The following is an 18403-nucleotide window of genomic DNA, read 5'->3' as shown; positions in this document are numbered from 1 at the left end:
CGAACTGAGGGATCTGTCAGATTTGAATAAACCACACTAGGAAATTTTCTACAAAAAGGATTGGTATTAAATACAAAAATTCGAGACATTTCGATTTTATTCCTCCCCCTCCAATTTTTGCACTATGGACCGCCCTTAGTACAAACTTGGATGCAATAACCGCAACTCCACAACGTTTGTCATCGCAGTTTGAGTTCCATCCCAAAGCGGCATGGAAAGAGCATTTGAAAAAAGGTTAAATATTGTTCAAGAGCATTTCTGTATCTCATTTTGTGGACAGCTGCTGAAGGGTATATATTTTTAAGTTTTCCATAGCCTCCAATAAAGAGTAGATTTTTTATAGCTTCCCATAGGGCGTAGATTTTTTAAATAATTTTTCTCTAGCTTCCCATAAAGGAACTCTTCGCACCACCTTCGCTATAAATCATATTCATGTTCTATCACACCTATTTTTAAATATTTTTATTTTAGATTATAATAATTTTAAATATGTTTATTTTTAATTTAATATATCAACAAGGTGTACGTATATTTCGCCCCACAGCCCTTAATCAAAATTTAATGGATATAACGTATCATTAATCCAATCTAAATAGTTCGATACACAGGTATAAATCGATGGCGGTTCACCAGCACAACCCAGTCCAAATGATGTAACACCAACAATATATTGATTTTTAAAATCTTCATCAAATTCTTCCATAATCAATGGTCCGCCGGAATCACCTTGACAAGTGTCACGTAAACGTTCTGGATCACCAGCACATAAATGCACTTCAGGATCAAGTGAATTTGTATCATTCATTTTCATACATTTTGTGTCTGTACTTTAAGTAATTGTGATGAACCCATGCCACCGAAATGGATGTGACCATAACCCATAGCAGTTACATTATTTGTACTTATGTTTGCATTGGGCCATATACATACAGCTTGAATGCTGAAAAGTTTATTTTATAGAAAAATTATTACTTAACTTTGGTAAAAGGCTGTGACATATTATGTACTTACCCTTTCACTTCTTCGTCAAGCTCCACCAAAGCTATATCATTTCGCACTTGTTTAGCATGATACTGAGGATGTTTGATAAATCGTTTTATTTTCACATTACGAACTGAGGGATCTGTCAGATTTGAACCACCCACACGAACCACACTTGGAAATTCCCTACAAAAAGGTATTGAATAAAAAAATCTGAGATATGTGGACTTTTTTCCTCACCCTCCAATGGCTGCACAATGGGCCGCCGTTAGTACAAACTTGGGTGAAATAACCGCACCTCCACATCGATACCATGGTTTGTCATCAAAGTTTGAGTTCCATCCCAAAGCGGCCTGAAAAGAATATTCGGAAGACGCATAATTTTGGTTAAATATTGTTCAAGAGCATTTCTATATAACTTTTTGACGACAACTGCTGAGGGGTATATATTTTAAAAACAAATAGTATAGCTTTCACATAAAGCGTAGATTTTTTTTTACTTTTTCTATAGCTTCCCATAAGCCGAAGATTTTGAAATAATTTTTCTATAGCTTCCCACTGTAGATTTTGAAATAGTTTTTCTATAGCTCCAATAAGGCGTAGATTTTGAAATAATTTTCCTATAGCTTCCCACTGTAGATTTTGAAATATTTTTTCTATAGCCCCCAGCAAGCGTAGATTTTGAAATAATTTTTCTATAGCATCCCATTGTAGATTTTGAAATATTTTTTTTAAAATAAGTTTCCTATAGCTTCCCATAAGGCGTAGATTATGAAATAATTTTCCTATAGCTTCCCATAAGGCGTAGATTTCGAAATAATTTTTCTACACTCCATTAGGTTTAAATTATTTAAACAAATTTTATAGCTTCTTACCATAAATGGAAATTCATCTGGCTTGGTTGCTGTACCATGAATAACAAGTGTTCGAATTCTGGTCATAGGCGCACATTCTATTGAATTAAAAAAAAATATTGCTGTATTAGGTATTACCACAATTCTAAGTCCAGGCTAAAATTTTATATAATTACCTAATCGACTTCGTAGGTATAGATTTAGATCCACTTCAATCTCTTCCGATGAAGTAGTGATGTGAGACGATTTTAAGTTGGTAGGGGAGACTGGGGCACCTTCGGCATCGGGGCACCTTCGGCAATCGCGTTTTCGATATGAAGCTCTCACCGTACATCACTAGTTTCGATACATAGGTATCGAATATCGAAATAAATAACTGACACAAAGTTTGAAATTTCTAGCTAATAAGCTTATTTAGATACATGGGTTTTTGTATTTTTATAAATGTTTCTGTAATATTCAATTACATTTCGTAAGTATTTCGTGTATAAAACTTTTTAAATTTTTAAGACAATATTATTAGAAAGTGGTTAACTACGATGAGCATTATTATAAAAATATTTAAAAATATAATGTTTTTACAAAACTGATCGAAAAAAATGAAAAAACTATAAAAAGTATATTCGGGGTACATTCGGCATTTTAAAGTGGGGCACATTCGGCCATATACAGATTGTGCAATATTATTTCATTAAAATGTTTTTGAGTTTGTCTTTAAAACTAATCCTTTAATATGGTTCGAAATTGCATATATAAGATCAAACGTGCTTGTATTGACGAAAATGCGATAGAAACCCTTATTTCTGATGGTGTGTGTGACCTTGAGATGTAAACGTCCGCCGCTAGAAAATAAGGTCATATAATTCAAACATTGTGTGGCGTATTAAAACCAAATAGAGTCTTTAGACGATCAGAATTTCAACCATACTGATAGCGATGACGATTACCCGGCTATGGCTATGGTGCCGAATGTGCCCCATCGAATGCCGAAGCTACCACGGGTTGGGGCACATTCGGCGAATTTGACTTTTTTTACAAAACTGTAAAATTTTTTTACTAATACTATGTTTTTATATTTTTTTGGTACTATTTTTTATAATTAAGTGTTTGAGGAAAATAATCAGCCATAAAGTTGTTATATATGTTGAGTAAGTACTGAGATATAGAGCTCTAAAAAAAAAGAGCCGAAGGTGCCCCAGTCTCCCCTACTTTCCGTTGTAGTAGTGGGGGACGTGGTTGAGTTCACATTCCTGTCATCATCCATTGTTATGGGACAGCATATAAATTGTTCCGTTTTTATAAAATAACATGTTTTTGGATATATTTTATCCTCCTGCCACTTTTTTAGAACCACCGGACAATCGTTGACATTTTTACACAGTCCCGCAATTTTAGACTCCTTATCGATATAACAATTATCCCAATTATCTTGTGGATATATAACGTTACGTTGTGGTCGAGAATAGCCCTCGACCCTTGTGCCAACTATACAAGTATACATTTCTTATGAAATATGTTTGTGGAATTTTTCTTACTAAACATTCAAACTTACAATTTGCATATAGCAAAATAATTGCAAAAATATATAATATATGCCAACAAATTGCCATAATTATAATTTATAAATGGGAAAACAATGTCAATCGATATGCCGTCGCTAAAGGTGTAGTGATTTACTAGGCGTTTTGAATTGAACTGAGCTAAGAAGGTAGTCAGTAAGCCTTACAAACTATCATTATTGGCCCTAGAGTGACCCTTTGTGAGACACGTGTGACTAGGCGTTGAATACAATATTATAAAACAATTTATAAATACGAAGATAAGCACTGAATAAAATCTGGAGGTGGGTCAGGAATTAGCGGTGTTTTGAGAGGGTTTTAAAAGCGATATAGAGGCATACAAATAATTTGAATAATTACAAGTCTTCATAGTTATAAAAACAAATGACCGATAAAGCAGACATCAGTAAATTTATCAACCTACAGGAAAGAATATATCTTACAGACCACTTCAAGATCCCAAAAATAAGACCAAGTATATTGATAAATTTCATACAGGAGAACAACCAAGATATTAGCCCACCTTATGCAGGACATCTATCAATCTGATGTTTCAATGGAAATTTCCTTTCTTCAGTCATGACAAAATGGCATTGGAATTATTTGGTAAACATGTATCACTTGGGGATGGCAAAATTCAAATCCTGTTCGTCACCTCATAGTTGACATTAGTAAATTTATTATCCTACACGAAAGAAACAATTTACAGACCAAAGTGTTTGATGAAAATCCCCAAACATATGGACAAGTAAAGTCTCATAAAATTCACACAGGACAACAACCAATATATTAGTCCACCCTATGCAGGACATCCACCAATCTGATATTTTAAATGGATATTTGCTTCCTCAGTCTTGGCAAGTATGTATCACTTGTGGATTTATGTAGCGAACATAAGTCCTGAGTATATGACCGGTTAGCAAAATTAGCAAATTCTGATCGTCACCTCATCCTTATAGTAAATTTATTATCCTACAAGAAAGAACGCTATCTACAGACAAGTAAAGTGAGGTGATCGACTTCTCATAAATTCATACAGGACAACAAACACGATATCAGTACACCAAATGCAGGACATTCATCGTCTGATGTTTAAATGGATATTTTCTCCCGGAGCCTTGGAAAAACGATAATGGAATTTATTGTAGTCGCAATAAAATATATATTGATATTTTTTTCAAAATTTTAGGAAATTCCAATAACTTTTGGCTAGGAGCCAATGATGAATATAGTGAAGCTAATCCACGCCCATTTTACTGGTCATCTGGCAAACTTGTAACATTTACATATTGGAGCAGTGGTCAGATTTGTGGTAGATTTTTTATAGCTTCCCATAGGGCGTAGATTTTTTAAATAATTGTTCTCTAGCTTCCCATAAAGGAACTCTTCGCACCACCTTCGCTATAAATCATATTCATGTTCTATCACACCTATTTTTAAATATTTTTATTTTAGATTATAATAATTTTAAATATGTTTATTTTTAATTTAATATATCAACAAGGTGTACGTATATTTCGCCCCACAGCCCTTAATCAAAATTTAATGGATATAACGTATCATTAATCCAATCTAAATAGTTCGATACACAGGTATAAATCGATGGCGGTTCACCAGCACAACCCAGTCCAAATGATGTAACACCAACAATATATTGATTTTTAAAATCTTCATCAAATTCTTCCATAATCAATGGTCCGCCGGAATCACCTTGACAAGTGTCACGTAAACGTTCTGGATCACCAGCACATAAATGCACTTCAGGATCAAGTGAATTTGTATCATTCATTTTCATACATTTTGTGTCTGTACTTTAAGTAATTGTGATGAACCCATGCCACCGAAATGGATGTGACCATAACCCATAGCAGTTACATTATTTGTACTTATGTTTGCATTGGGCCATATACATACAGCTTGAATGCTGAAAAGTTTATTTTATAGAAAAATTATTACTTAACTTTGGTAAAAGGCTGTGACATATTATGTACTTACCCTTTCACTTCTTCGTCAAGCTCCACCAAAGCTATATCATTTCGCACTTGTTTAGCATGATACTGAGGATGTTTGATAAATCGTTTTATTTTCACATTACGAACTGAGGGATCTGTCAGATTTGAACCACCCACACGAACCACACTTGGAAATTCCCTACAAAAAGGTATTGAATAAAAAAATCTGAGATATGTGGACTTTTTTCCTCACCCTCCAATGGCTGCACAATGGGCCGCCGTTAGTACAAACTTGGGTGAAATAACCGCACCTCCACATCGATACCATGGTTTGTCATCAAAGTTTGAGTTCCATCCCAAAGCGGCCTGAAAAGAATATTCGGAAGACGCATAATTTTGGTTAAATATTGTTCAAGAGCATTTCTATATAACTTTTTGACGACAACTGCTGAGGGGTATATATTTTAAAAACAAATAGTATAGCTTTCACATAAAGCGTAGATTTTTTTTTACTTTTTCTATAGCTTCCCATAAGCCGAAGATTTTCTACACTCCATTAGGTTTAAATTATTTAAACAAATTTTATAGCTTCTTACCATAAATGGAAATTCATCTGGCTTGGTTGCTGTACCATGAATAACAAGTGTTCGAATTCTGGTCATAGGCGCACATTCTATTGAATTAAAAAAAAATATTGCTGTATTAGGTATTACCACAATTCTAAGTCCAGGCTAAAATTTTATATAATTACCTAATCGACTTCGTAGGTATAGATTTAGATCCACTTCAATCTCTTCCGATGAAGTAGTGATGTGAGACGATTTTAAGTTGGTAGGGGAGACTGGGGCACCTTCGGCATCGGGGCACCTTCGGCAATCGCGTTTTCGATATGAAGCTCTCACCGTACATCACTAGTTTCGATACATAGGTATCGAATATCGAAATAAATAACTGACACAAAGTTTGAAATTTCTAGCTAATAAGCTTATTTAGATACATGGGTTTTTGTATTTTTATAAATGTTTCTGTAATATTCAATTACATTTCGTAAGTATTTCGTGTATAAAACTTTTTAAATTTTTAAGACAATATTATTAGAAAGTGGTTAACTACGATGAGCATTATTATAAAAATATTTAAAAATATAATGTTTTTACAAAACTGATCGAAAAAAATGAAAAAACTATAAAAAGTATATTCGGGGTACATTCGGCATTTTAAAGTGGGGCACATTCGGCCATATACAGATTGTGCAATATTATTTCATTAAAATGTTTTTGAGTTTGTCTTTAAAACTAATCCTTTAATATGGTTCGAAATTGCATATATAAGATCAAACGTGCTTGTATTGACGAAAATGCGATAGAAACCCTTATTTCTGATGGTGTGTGTGACCTTGAGATGTAAACGTCCGCCGCTAGAAAATAAGGTCATATAATTCAAACATTGTGTGGCGTATTAAAACCAAATAGAGTCTTTAGACGATCAGAATTTCAACCATACTGATAGCGATGACGATTACCCGGCTATGGCTATGGTGCCGAATGTGCCCCATCGAATGCCGAAGCTACCACGGGTTGGGGCACATTCGGCGAATTTGACTTTTTTTACAAAACTGTAAAATTTTTTTACTAATACTATGTTTTTATATTTTTTTGGTACTATTTTTTATAATTAAGTGTTTGAGGAAAATAATCAGCCATAAAGTTGTTATATATGTTGAGTAAGTACTGAGATATAGAGCTCTAAAAAAAAGAGCCGAAGGTGCCCCAGTCTCCCCTACTTTCCGTTGTAGTAGTGGGGGACGTGGTTGAGTTCACATTCCTGTCATCATCCATTGTTATGGGACAGCATATAAATTGTTCCGTTTTTATAAAATAACATGTTTTTGGATATATTTTATCCTCCTGCCACTTTTTTAGAACCACCGGACAATCGTTGACATTTTTACACAGTCCCGCAATTTTAGACTCCTTATCGATATAACAATTATCCCAATTATCTTGTGGATATATAACGTTACGTTGTGGTCGAGAATAGCCCTCGACCCTTGTGCCAACTATACAAGTATACATTTCTTATGAAATATGTTTGTGGAATTTTTCTTACTAAACATTCAAACTTACAATTTGCATATAGCAAAATAATTGCAAAAATATATAATATATGCCAACAAATTGCCATAATTATAATTTATAAATGGGAAAACAATGTCAATCGATATGCCGTCGCTAAAGGTGTAGTGATTTACTAGGCGTTTTGAATTGAACTGAGCTAAGAAGGTAGTCAGTAAGCCTTACAAACTATCATTATTGGCCCTAGAGTGACCCTTTGTGAGACACGTGTGACTAGGCGTTGAATACAATATTATAAAACAATTTATAAATACGAAGATAAGCACTGAATAAAATCTGGAGGTGGGTCAGGAATTAGCGGTGTTTTGAGAGGGTTTTAAAAGCGATATAGAGGCATACAAATAATTTGAATAATTACAAGTCTTCATAGTTATAAAAACAAATGACCGATAAAGCAGACATCAGTAAATTTATCAACCTACAGGAAAGAATATATCTTACAGACCACTTCAAGATCCCAAAAATAAGACCAAGTATATTGATAAATTTCATACAGGAGAACAACCAAGATATTAGCCCACCTTATGCAGGACATCTATCAATCTGATGTTTCAATGGAAATTTCCTTTCTTCAGTCATGACAAAATGGCATTGGAATTATTTGGTAAACATGTATCACTTGGGGATGGCAAAATTCAAATCCTGTTCGTCACCTCATAGTTGACATTAGTAAATTTATTATCCTACACGAAAGAAACAATTTACAGACCAAAGTGTTTGATGAAAATCCCCAAACATATGGACAAGTAAAGTCTCATAAAATTCACACAGGACAACAACCAATATATTAGTCCACCCTATGCAGGACATCCACCAATCTGATATTTTAAATGGATATTTGCTTCCTCAGTCTTGGCAAGTATGTATCACTTGTGGATTTATGTAGCGAACATAAGTCCTGAGTATATGACCGGTTAGCAAAATTAGCAAATTCTGATCGTCACCTCATCCTTATAGTAAATTTATTATCCTACAAGAAAGAACGCTATCTACAGACAAGTAAAGTGAGGTGATCGACTTCTCATAAATTCATACAGGACAACAAACACGATATCAGTACACCAAATGCAGGACATTCATCGTCTGATGTTTAAATGGATATTTTCTCCCGGAGCCTTGGAAAAACGATAATGGAATTTATTGTAGTCGCAATAAAATATATATTGATATTTTTTTCAAAATTTTAGGAAATTCCAATAACTTTTGGCTAGGAGCCAATGATGAATATAATGAAGCTAATCCACGCTAATTTTTATTGGTCATCTGGCAAACTTGTAACATTTACATATTGGAGCAGTGGTCAACCGGACAATTTAGACCAAGCTGAACATTGTTTACACTTGTGGTCGGCAACAACAGATTTCCAGTGGAACGACGAGCGCTGTACTCTGAAAATGGGATTTATATGTGAAAAACCTGAATAAATTGCAGCGAAAATAATGGACAAAATATTGTCATTATTTCAAATGATGAAAATATTAAATTCAATAAAATTTATTAATATTTGTGCATACTAAAATAGTAGACTTTTACTCATATGGAATACCGTAAATACACAAATTTTGTTTATTTTAAAAAATAGGCTTCCGCACTTTGTATTGCCTTTCTTTCATACAGTGGAAATTTCACAGAATGATTTGCCCGAACAGTTTGCCAAAGGGTGATAGTAGGAAAATTGCTGTGTAACTCTCACGAAGGCTAACGTTGTTCCAGTTTTTGGAGCAGATGATATCAATAGTTCTTGTCCCTTTCCATGTTGTCATAACGTATCAAATGCTTTGAAAAAGTCTATGCCAATAGATATTAGTCCTCTTTCTTCAATTGAAAACCTTCGGATACATATTTTTAGAAAACTGGTAATGTTGAAATTTTTTTTAGAGTTATGTACGACAATTTCTCCGTTGTCGTCCTGTATGTATTCGGTGAACAGCCTAAAAGATAATTAATAATAATTAATAATTAATCAGTGCTCGTCAAATAGCCTGAAAATAGCATTTTTTGGATAATCTATTTTTAAGGCAGTGCACTATAGGTCAAAGTGGCAATTTTTGTGGCCAAAAGTCATAAAATTGAAAAAAAATGTATTTCAACCAGAATAGCTTTCTTAACCATCGGAAATAATAAAGGAACAATGTTTTTTTAGAAAATAACCCTTTAAGTCATTAATGTATTAACCCTTTGGGGACAAAAATAATTTATTTCATATATTTGGTAACATTTTATTTATAAATATTCTTATTATTGTGAATAAATAAAATTATGGAATATCATCACATGCAGGGTCGTATGCAGTTTTTCGAAAAAGGAAGGGGGCGGGGTTATGTGATAAGTTTGGTATTTGTGAAAAAATGAAAAATTTTCTGTTGCATAACAAAAGTTAATGTAAACAATAACAATTCGGGCGGTGTCGAGCACCAAGGACAGCCCTCCACTTTGCTACGTCAGTGACTAAATAAAGTCCGTTTCATTTTCTAAATCTAAGTCATTAAGAATATTTATATACTTTGTAGTCCGCTTCATTCAACTCATCGCTCTCATCATGTGATCTGTCTTCACCTTTAATAGTTTGATTCTATTGATGAATTGAAATCTCTAAAACAGTCGAATTTAGTTTTAGAGATTCGAATTCATCAATAGAATTTTGACATTTTAGCATTTCAAGCTTTAACGTTTTCGCTGCTACATGCCTTTAAGCTAATTGCTGTTATTAAAGGATCTAATGTATCCAAGGCTCTAGGAAATATATCTAAGATGTTATTCATTCGGCTGCTCTTACGAACTTGATGTAACCTGTCGGCCTTATACATTTTATGCCTAGATTCAGCAGCATCTTCTCCATGAACCCCTAATGGAAGTCCACAAATTTCCATTATCTGCGTCGAATGAATTTGTGCCTTATGTACACTAGCAGTCATGGACAGCCAAGAATATTCCCTCAATATTAAATTAGCTGTTTCATAACAACAAGTTCGAAATATGTTTAAATCTAATGAAAACTGACATAATAATGAAATTAAAATAAATTTGAGGCGAAATATAAGATTTACCTCTACTCCAGTTATTTCAAATTTAAATTAATTCGTATTTCGGTAAATGGCACAAAACCGCACAACTCCGCAAAACCACATTAGGTTATTTAGATTAAGGAGGGTTCAATAAACAAATATCAATTTTTATTTCAATTGCCAAACGTTGCCCACGTATTTAATGCTTTCATAACCTCAATGTTTAAAAATTTCTGCGATCATTCTAAAGTTATGCTTATTTTAATACTATTTTTACACATACACATATGCATAGAAACATTTTCTGATAAAAAATAACGAATACTTTCTTATTAATTCTTTACTTATAGTTATACTTATATTTTATTTCCACTTTAAATCTTAACAAGTAACATATCAAATGAACACATTTTTTATGATATTTTAATAATTCACGTTTGACAGCTTGCCATACAATGATATAAGTGATTAAGCAAAAACAAAATTAATTTTTATTTGTTTTGAAGTGTTCCTTACTCGATTGTAACTCAAAAGAAGTGATAAGACAATTTTTAAAATTCGCCTTTGGCCAGTAAAATGGTCTGTTTGACCTATAATGCAGTGGTTAAATAATACTAGTCTCTAAGGCAGTGGTTAAAAAATTTCGAATTTTTTCAGAGCGACGTTTAAAAGCTTCACGACATAAATCAGCCAAACTTTGGTCTTCCATTGATGTTCATTGAAACATCCGATTGATGACAGTCGTCCTTTAAAGAGTGGACTAATATCTTAATCCTTATAAAGTAATACGCATCAATTTCTCCATTGTTGCCCTGTATGCATTTTATGAGAAGACCAGAACCTCTTTTTACTTGCTCGTATCGTTGGGTGTTTGTATCGAAAATCTTGCCGAAAGGGTGTACTTCGCATTAGAACTTTTTACCGCGTTAACCTACTATATGAGGATTTATTTAACATATACGCAAAGGAATTGACAATTGAAAACCACTGTGTTAACGAACGTCATTTGCTGGCACAAGTACCAATGCTTCTGATCCATACACAAGCACGGGTTGTATGAGCGTCTTGTAGAGTGTTAGTTTGGTCTGGCGAGAGGTGGTCTTGTTTCCAATTTGCTTAATTAAACCATAGTAACATCTGTTGGCCACAATTCTTCTTAGAATTTCAAAAACTGTGCCATTAGTTTTATTTATGGCGGTACCATGGTATAAAAAATGTTTGAGTACCTCTTAGCTGTAGTTCTAAAGTTCCACAGTTGGTCCGAATCTACTGAACGTCTTGCGCGTTAATACCTTCAACTTGATCTTCTCGCCATTTACTGCCAGACCCACTTTGGCAGACTGCTTCTCAATTTGTTCAATGGTGGCTGTAACCGCTTGCAATGTCCGACCCATTATATCGATGTCATCGGCGTAGGCGAGAAACATGAGTTGTTTGGTGTACAAAGTGACCTTTTCCAGTAGGATGTTAAACAGGTCACACGACAAACAGTCACCTTGTCTTAATCCTCGTTCGGTATTAAAGAGCTCCGAGAAGTCCTTTCCGACTTTAACTGCTGATCATGTGCCAATTAAAGTTATCCTGCATAGCCGTATTAATTTGGCAGGAATGACGAACGCAGTCATGGCTTTCTATATTATTATCGGGACAGGGAGTGCTTTCGCCAAGCAGTTGGGTAAGTTGAGCGGAGTATGCTTCTGCTATCTGTTGTGTTTGCAGCTTTTCGAAGTCGATTTTCCGTTTTACATTAGATCGCATCTTTGCTGCTACATTAAGACGTGTGCGAACCTTGGCTGTCACAAGGTAATGGTCAGAATCGATATTTGCTCCTCGTATCAGTTGAACGTCTAAAACACTGGACGAATGCATTCCGTCTATCACAACATGATAAATTTGATATCTCGTTGCTTGATCAGGAGAAATCCATGTGGCCTTGTGTATATCGATATACTTGAATCTGGTGCTGGCAATTACCATGTTTTTTGTTGCCACGAAGTCAATCAACCTCATGCCGTTGTTGGATATGAGGTTGATTGACTTCAACAATATATTACCTTCCATGCATTAAAATCTCCTAGTAGAATTTTAATGCCAGGACAGCGGTCATATGCTGTTTGTGGGCGCAAATAAGAGTGATATAGAAGAACGGATTATAGAATTCGCTCATCTACAGGAGTGAATCTGGAGATGAGGTATTTTATTCACCTATTTACCATAAATCTGCAGTCAAATTCATGTCTCCTTTCATGACAGCTATAAACAGGTCGTAATCATCTGATTTATTTACGCCAGTCCCTTTCCTTCGCAAGGCAAGAATATAGTCTTTGTACTTCAATACGGTTAAAAACGTGTCGAAAATACCAAAAATACTGAAATAGGGAGTGCCTATAAATGGAGCCTGCTATCCTGAAACATGGATCAATATTGAGAATCTTTGGTTGGAGGATTTCCTACATAATGAGAGCTCAAAATGTCAAATTACAGTCAATTTGGTAAAAAAACGAGTCCAAAATTATCAAATTTCAGAACAAGTTAACCAATATTGATAATTATTTGTAAGCTATTTACTGATAACATAAAATACCAAATTACAACCAATTCGGTTGCAAATTGTACCCAGAATCCTAAAAACCCTAAACTTGGGGGTGCTTTTATTTGGGGGCTACCCTACAAAATCAATCAATATTGATAATTTTTGGTAGACAAATGTCCAATACAATGAGAACCCAAAATATCAAATTACAGCCAATTTGGTTGAAAAATGCCACTAAAATTACCCAAAATACTGACATTTTTGAGGGGACCCTATAAGTGAGCTACCCTAAAAAGTGGTTCGGTTTAGATCATATTTCGTGGGAAGTTTTGTCACCCAATGAAAAAACCAAAAAACCAAATTACAGTCGTTTCGGTTGAAAAATGAGCCCACAGCTGCCTATAAAAAATTTTTTGGAGGTACTATCACTGGGATGCAAAAGTGGGCACAATTGTACTAATTTTAGCACTATTTGGAAGTCAAAAATACAATAGCACCCCAATGACATATTTAGCACTATTTCTAAACTATTCTCAGTTAAACTATTCTCAGTTAAAAGTATTATAAGTGCTTAAACATACAATATGAAATGGATCGCCATCCCCCGCTGTCGTTACGAATGGATGAATTTGAAATAGTTTAACCGTAGTGTCCTATGCAAATTCAGTATTTCCGATCAGAATGATAAATTCAGTAAAGATATTAATTATTATTTTTGTAACAGTTCTATGAGAGAGATGATTTTTCATTGTTTCAGGAATATTTCGGTACAGATATTTCTGTTGTTTTTAAATACTCACCAACTCGGTGGCTTTCACGTCAAGAAGTTATTGAAACAATTTTGGCGCAGTGGCAATCACTTCAATATTATTTTAATAATGATTTCAAAGCTGATTCCCAAAAGTTAAGGCTCAATTCTATTATTTCAGAATTTTCAAACCCTTTTTATACCCTTCACCACACTGTGATACAGGGTATTATGTCTTTGTGCATATGTTTGTAACAGGTAAAAGGATTCGAAATAGACCCACGGTTCCTTCTGAGAATATGCATAGAATCACTTTTTGAGTCGATTTATGCATTTCCGTCCGCCCGTCTGTCCACCCGTCAATGTATTTTTGTGAACAAAGTACAGGTCGCATTTATTATCTGATTTGAATGAAATTTGGGAATTTGAATTTGGGAAATTTGAAATTGGGGAAAATCGGTTCAGATTTATATATAGCTCACATATATAGTTTCGTCCGATTTTATGTAAATGGTGCACCAAACTCCCAATATATTTCCGATTGAGACAACATTTTGCACGGAGTACTGAATTACGTCTAGACTGATACACGCCAAGTTGTATTGAAATCGGTTCAGAATTAGATATAGCTCCCATATATAGTTTCGTCCGATTTTATGTGAATGGTGCACCAATATCCCAATATTTGTCCGATTGAGAAAACAAATTGCACAGAGTACTGGATTAGGTCTAGACTGATGTGTGCCAAGTTTTATTGACTTATTTATTGGAGAATTGTATTAAATTGAGTTTTGAGTCATGCGTATTAAAAACTCTGTTTGGAGAAAAACGCGTTTAAAGTTTGAGAAGCCCTCTTGCCGTCACTTGATGCTAACACAATAAATCTGCTATATCTTAAAAAAATTTTGAGATTTTCACTTGGAAATTTATAGGGACATTCTTGAATTAGTGTAGGTTCGAATTAAATCAAAATACAAAACTAAATTTTTTGAAACCGAGAATGGGGGGTCCCCTTAAAGTTGCAAAAACCAAATGGTGTATGCAACGGTTTAAAAACAAAAGACACCAAAGAATTCAAGTCTGGCAAGCCATTTTTGATATGCAATTTTACATTGATTTCAGAATGGTACGTGTACGTTTTTTAATATGTACAAATATCTATATTTTAGCATATCTTGTATGTACCCAAAGTGGCGAAGGGTATCGTCCGACTTTTGAACCTTCCTTACTGGTTACTGTTATTTTTGTTCTTGCAATATGTACAAAAATTATAAATAATATCAAATTAGAAATGCAGTCTGAGGATGCCAGAATGCATGTAGAAATTTTTAAGACTTTCAAAAACGACAATATATGCACTTATTGGTCAATGGTGACTGAAGTCAAAAATTAACGAAACGAAGATATGTTTCCTTATATATCACAAATTCTTAGAGGGTAATTATATATTCCACATTCATCTACAAATGTGGAAAGGGTATTTTCATATCAAAATATAATTAAAACCAAAGATTTAAAGATTTAAAGCATCGACTGCTTTAAATCTTAATTAATTTTGTTTATGTATGTTTTTATTAATTGTTAATAACAACAAAATTTTTATTAAAAAATATATAAAAAGTACAATCGGACTGAAAAAAGTACTCTTTTTATTGAAAGCCAGTACAATTTCAATAATTTCATTTCGCATCCCTGTACTATAATAAGCTGGATATATGATTACTTGGACCAATTTCTCCCATTTCCAATATCAAACATCCTAGAAGTACTACCAATGTCTGTGCAAAATTTCAAAGCTCTATCTTCAAAATTGCGAGCTCTGCGTTGATTTCAACAAACACCTTATGTTAAAGGGTATAAAAAAAAACCTTTCAAATCACTGGAGCTCTCCCCACTCATTGCATACAACAACAACACATCCGCACACATACACATAGAGAGGAATAACAGTAATCATTATTATTGTCTCATCTTCATTGTGCTCCTTCTTGACAATTAGTCTGAAATTAATTGTGCGTGCGTTAAGATCGAGAAAAAGTGGTGTCCCTTTTAATGCATTTTTAAACACGATATTGTCGAATTTCTTATAGAAAAATTATATAAAACTGTTCTTTAATTGTTATTAAACAGATTTTGTAATAAAAATATCCAAAAATAATTAAAATTCCCTGTTAAAATTGTGTTTTAAAATTGTGAATTTCCAATGCCCCCAACCATCAAATATGGCGTCATTTAATGGAGTCTCACTGCTCTCTTAACTCTTTCGTAGTGTTGTTGTTGTTGTTTTGTTTCATTCGTATGCATTTGAAAAGAGTGTGGCACACTCTCAGTAATTATTGTCACAACTTCATTGTGCTTTTTGACAATGCGTCGGTGATTATTTGTCCGTGCGTGCGTTAAGATCGAGAAAAAATGATAAATAAAGTGTGCCCGTTTCAATGCATGATTAAACATGATATTTTCAATTATATTAATAGAAAAATATGTGAAAATTTATCTCAAGTGTTTGTGAAATGTTTTTCTTTAAAAAATAGAAAAAATATAGCTTAAAATTCCTAACGAAAATCGTTTTTGAAATTGTGTTTAAAATATTTAAATCAAATGTGTGTTGTGTTTTAATGCAGTCACAAGCACTCCTCTATTCTCTTTTTGGTAGTCTTGTTGTTGTTGTTTTTGTTCAACACTCCAGTGCCAGTTGATGATGTTTTTTGCTGTAATGCAGTAATTGTGCTTATTAATTTGTTGCAAATTCGGAGCAGTTGTTGCCGTTAATTATCGTCGCATAGTGGTTCGGAATCGTTTTTTTCTATGCAAAATGCTGTAACTTTTGAAAGGGGTAAGTTCATTTTTTTTTGTTAAAAATTATAATTTTTTTTTATTAAAAAATCACTCTTTGATAATTTATTATACCTTCCCACATAAGGTGAGGGTAGTTTTGATTTAGCTACCTTGTACATATCTCCACATTGGATTTAACTGTCCAAAATACCGTTCTTTGGTACTTCTTTTCAGATTCATTTCATTTCTCATTTCATTTCTTTATATTTAATCATAATCATAAAGCCCTACTGCCAATTTCATTACAAGGTTAATTCAATTTCTGATGGCATATAATATATCTTATATATATTTGTATATAAAACAATTTAAAATATTTCAATATATCATAGGAATGGGATTTATACTTACATATATATTTACAAATACAAATTAGGCCATTATCAATAGAGATATTTTTATCTATTGCAAATAACGCATAATTTTGCTATGAAACGCTGGTATAGCGTGAGAGAAGTTTCTTTCTGCATATGGCATATATGTATGTTGAAGTCTACAAATTCAAGCCTCAAAAGAGTGCTGCATTACAAGAGAATTAAACCTCAGACATATCAATGTGTTCAATCGCATTTGTCAAAATGTACTGCGGAGATCCATATTTAAATGCTTTATAGAATAATAATAGCAATCTGATTTGGATGAAACTATCAAACGAACCTCCCAAAAAAATCTAAAACATACTGTGTAACATGTTCACATGGACGCAGTCTATACACAAATCGAATTATTCTATTGAAACTTCGGTTTAAACCAGGCATGCTTACCCATATACGCTACCGTAACTGAGGGTCGATGGGTAAACACATTTTCTCTTTCTTTCTCCTTACGTCAGTCGTTTTTAATGGAGAATTCGCAGTTACGCTCGCACACACTTGCTCTCAATTTAATTTTGCCCAACACTGCTTTTAACATTCCTTTCCATTGATATTCCTATGTCAGGAGAAGGAAGCACAAATGACGGTAATACCGCTAGAAAAAATGCTCAACAACCTTCCTTTGTTTCTCAAGTAACAGGAGAAAATGAAAGTTCAAAAAATGACTAGAAATCGCAAATTGTTGAACGCGTAAAAAACCATTTCGCAAGACCATCTGCCCTGACGCTATTCGAAAAATCCTGAAAAATAGTCTTGTGTCGTTCGTGAACTACCTAGTTCAATTGAACGAGTCAGTCCACTGAACGACATAGTTCGTCACGAGTGAACTACATAGTTCAGTTTTTATTATTCTCGTTCACTGAACGATTATGTTTACCAAAAGCACTCGGTCTCTGAACGGCGTTGCTCACTGAATGACTTTGCTCAATGAACGCTATCGGTCACTGAACGACATTGTATTTTCTTCTACACCTGCAGCGTTGTTCACAGGTGCACTGAATTTGAACGGCGACAAATAAGAACAATTTCATATAAAATCTGTTAAGTGGAATGAAGGTACGTGTAATATATAAGATCAAGTGCAGCAGTAGTGTTCTACGTATAGCTGGAGAGTCAGTAAATAATATGATGCGACATTTAAGAGCAAATCACCCCCATAGACAAGCGAGGAGCCGGACACCATTGCCTCTTTTCCGCGGTTTCCGCGGAAAAGAGGCAATGGTGTCCAGAACAGCAACTGCAGCGCAAACAAGTGTGCTGCCGAATATAACAAGAATTGAATTAGAATTGAACTGAGTAACCATTTGAACGATATAAGCAACTGAATGAAGTGAACGACCTAGTTCACTTTTAAACCAGTAAGGAAAGTAGTAAAGTCGGACGGGGCCGACTATATGATACCCTTCACCACTATGGGTATATTA

The 18403-nt window shown here is 34.0% G+C and overlaps 1 pseudogene; it reads right to left on the bottom strand.

Annotated features, from left to right (window-relative positions):
* Positions 1-547: 547 nt before the first annotated feature.
* LOC133322618 (phenoloxidase-activating factor 1-like) lies at positions 548-6008 on the bottom strand (annotated as a pseudogene).
* Between the last annotated feature and the right edge of the window lie 12395 nt (positions 6009-18403).

This window comes from Musca vetustissima, unplaced genomic scaffold, assembly GCF_032173495.1.
Source record: "Musca vetustissima isolate MV318-11 ecotype Yass unplaced genomic scaffold, APGP_CSIRO_Mvet_v1 utg11391, whole genome shotgun sequence".
Lineage (NCBI taxonomy): Eukaryota > Metazoa > Arthropoda > Insecta > Diptera > Muscidae > Musca > Musca vetustissima.
This window is presented reverse-complemented; position numbering and strand designations above follow the sequence as displayed.